Here is a 3842-nt window from a genome sequence, read left to right as displayed (position 1 = left end):
AAATTTTGGCCGGCCCTAGTAATATAAATGGGCAACTGAAGCCTAAACAGAGGTCACCGTGTATCTCGTCCCGTGATAATCAGAGAAGTTGTAAACTTATGACTGGTAATAATCCCTAATTTCACTATGAGTTCGCTATGGCAGAGATTACTCGGAGAAAAACCTTTGGTGGAGATTAACTGTTGGGGAAAACCGATGGCCAACATGATTTTGGAATCTTTCGTTTATTGATATCTTATATCGATTTCCCACTGTTAACCATGACGTGACTGAAAGAATACAGTGCAAAAAAAGGAGCAAAATCTTAAACATGTATTAGACAACGATCATGGAGGACTAGATTTTAGAAGAAGGAATTGGGACAATTTGCAGGAAGGAATGTGAAAGTTTGCATTTCCAAACTGGCACGGAACAAAGGTACAGATGTGGTCAATCTTAGAGTAAGAGGGAGCACATTCCAGATTGAAATAACTCTAACAAAAAAACATGTTCAGGTGACAAACAGCTCTGGCTGGAGGCTTCCACCATAAATTCGGACCGGTAAATGAAGTACTTTGTCATTTACAGTGGATGAAAGAAATTTGTGTCGCCACCCTAGTCATGACGCAAAGGAATGATGCCTTTCACAATCTTGCACAACCTAACCAGAGGCCTATTTTTAAGCTCTTATCTCGGAGTTAGTTAGGGACTAAGACATTCAAAGAGTGGGACATTAACCAGTGCGAAAATACACCTGCCTTAGTGGTGAACAAGAGAGCTTGTCGACTAGCCCTCTATGGTGAACTGATTCTCCCTCTGGGTAATGTCCAGGTTAACTCAGAGGTACAAGCGTTTAAAAAGCTCGCCTCAAGCTGTATTAGATCCTGCGAAACGCAAGTGTTTCAAGGCTAAGAGCGACCTTACATTGGGATGGAAAACCAAGATTGAATCCGGTTTGAGGATTGAAGTAGGACTAGTGCTGGGGTTAGTCCGGCAATAGTCCAGCTCGGAGATATTTAAAACTCGCGCTTGTTCCTATTTGAACATTGGATTAAGATCATAGAAGAAGTAACATAGAAGAAGTAAAATCGAGTTTGTTGTGGTTTCATACGGCACCTGAATCGGTAACCAGTGGACAGTGCACCTCTAGGTGATGGAAAGTAGCGCCTCTACAATCATCAGAAACTATACCCTGGCAGCCGATCAGCTGACATTCTTTCACTCTGAAAACTAGTTGGCCTGGTAGCTCTCATGGCACTCTCTAGGACTCGCTTCTTCTATGTTAAGACGTGGCAACATCACAAAATCTGGCTTGACGAGTAGCAATCTCGTACTTTGATCTCGACCCACAAACGAGCCTATTTCATGTTCTTTCCGTATCAAATATTACATTTCAATTACGTGCGAGTATGAACACCTAACATGGCGCAAACGATGGTACAACCTGCAACTGAAACGGCATATTCGACTTAGTGTTCCATTTTGTTCTTGTGGCTTGTGAGAAAAGAAATGGCTCCAAAAGAAGAGATGCTCAAATCATTTCGAGCATGTTCAGATTACTCTTCAGAGACTGGAACGCATTTTTCGACGAGTGAACCGTCTGGTGAATGTGGCAAAAGCATCTCCTGCAAGCGAAACACTTTCAGAAGCCGAGGCTGAAATATGCATTGTTGAGGAAGTTCGTGCCTTATTTCGGAAGATTTCGCTTCTTCATCCGAGTCATGGAGTACGGCAGTAGAGTAGTGGAGTGCCAAGCTCTCTGAAACCTCGTTAGAAGACGTTTCAGTTTTGCGTTACCTCCTAATCAAGTACTTAAACATGAAGATGGAATTCATGGAGCACATTAAGCACACTCTCTCAGCGGGAATAGATCGGATCAGGAGGTAACGCCTAACCCAACAAAACCTCGCTAGAAGACGTTCGATCTCAGACCCAGCTTTCCACTCCAATACTGACGTACTCCATGACTGGACATAAGGCCATCCATGGACTACTACATTAACCAAGATTAAGAGCAAGGTTTAGATGTCCATGGGCCATCCCAAATTAATAATGCTCTCAAACCGGACAAATTGATATTGAGTTCAAATTTGGCAGAATTTGAGCGTGGCGTACAAATTTCGAACTCTATTATTCATCAAATCGTATGGACACCTTCCCACTACCCGAACAACAGGGATATTTGCGTTCATGCTTGGAAATGAAGCTTCAGCATATGATGGAGACTCAAATTGAATCTGCCACAGAGATTATGGGCGAAAGTGGATGCTTACACGCACTGCTAGAGATTTTTCTTCTCAATGTACCAGTTTTGACGAGACAATACAATTTCTTTCGTTGTAACCAAAAAGAAGGAGAAAACTGCCGTGATTGATACTTAAGACTGCAGTTGGAGGAGCAAAAGACCGCGTTGGACAATCTTGATGAGGATGATATGTTCATTTTACGGCTAGTCACTGGAACGTGCGATCAGAAACTTCGAGAAGAGTTCCTACGACAGACCAAACCAACCCGTCAAAACTTGGTGGACGTTGCAGGTGCTCAGGAAACGGCAGGCCAAAGTTGAGTCAAATATTTCCTTGGGGACTGATTACTGAATCACACGTAACAGCGGCTAAACTCTCAAGTTACCGACAAGAAAAGAAAAAGAGCTTTAAGTCTTATATCCACAGAGGTGAATCAAACAACAAGGTTAATAAATGCGGATCTGATAGATCAAGTGTACTTGCTGTGGATACGAAGAGCACGTAAAGGCTGAGGCTTGTCTTGCCAAGAAAAAAGATTGCAACTATTGCAGAAAAATGGGCCACTTTGGGACAGTGTGTTCCAAGCGTCTAGCCAAAGGAGAAAATACTTACAATGATGGACCTAAGTCTACAAACAAATCGGAACCAATTTCGTCATTAACAGTGTTTGTCCGATCAATTTAAGGTTCCCATGAGACTCCGCAATCAAGAGTGGAAATTTATCCAGACGTGGGTGACCCTTTCAGAATAAGATTGTTACCTGATACGGGGGCTACAGAGATATTGATCTCTGCTGATGTGGCTCACATCTATGGGATCCAAATTCGTACTGAGATGAAAAAAGAAATCATTGCGGCAAACAAGTCTCCCTTGGTGTGTCATGGATTTGTCAACTTGACTTTGCGGCACCTTGGAAAGTATGAAACAAAATTATCCGCTTTTATTACCCCTGATTTACACGATGAAATACTACTTTCGTGGCACCATATGATTGAATTGGGAATGCTCTCTCCTAAATTCCCACATTTTACCCGAAGGTACCACAATGGCCATCCGCCATGTCACTACGGCTGTTTTGATTAGCGACAACTCCATTGACCTCAAGGCTACGTTACACAAGTTATTTGGTGATTTCCCTACTGTTTTAGACGAATCTGATCAATTGAGACCTATGAGAGGGGAACCGATGAACATATACTTGAGAAAAGATATTGAAATCAAGCCAGTACACAGAAATAATCCTTAAGCTTTTCGAGATGAAACCGAAATGGAACTAGCGTTCATGCTCAGGTCAGACATAATTGAGCCTGTAGTTGAACCTTCCGATTGGTTTAGCCCGTGTCTGACTGTACCCAAGCCAAACAAGAAAGTCCGAATTGTTGTCGATTTCTCCGGTTTAAAAAATTACGTAAAGCGACCAATGCATCCATTCCTTTCTCCTCGTGAGTTATCCACCTCAATTTCCGCGTCTACCAAGTTATACGTCGCTTTTGATGCCGTCAAAGGATATTGGCAGATCAAGTTGGATGACGAATCTCGTGCTCTCTCTACGTTCTTAACTCCCTTTGGTGGTTTTCAATTTCGTCGGGCTCCTATGGGATTGAACGTCTCTGACGA

General features: G+C 42.6%; 1 long non-coding RNA gene across 1 annotated transcript; it reads left to right on the top strand.

The window, feature by feature from the left end:
* The first annotated feature begins 774 nt into the window (after positions 1-774).
* LOC131883782 (uncharacterized) lies at positions 775-3213 on the top strand. The gene is made up of 2 exons (XR_009373646.1): positions 775-1705; positions 1958-3213. It is a non-coding gene; the product is annotated as an uncharacterized LOC131883782 (long non-coding RNA).
* The last annotated feature ends 629 nt before the right edge of the window (positions 3214-3842 follow it).

Source organism: Tigriopus californicus, chromosome 1 (assembly GCF_007210705.1).
Source record: "Tigriopus californicus strain San Diego chromosome 1, Tcal_SD_v2.1, whole genome shotgun sequence".
NCBI lineage: Eukaryota > Metazoa > Arthropoda > Copepoda > Harpacticoida > Harpacticidae > Tigriopus > Tigriopus californicus.
Note: the sequence above shows the minus strand (reverse complement) of the source record. Positions and strands in the feature narration are given on the sequence as shown.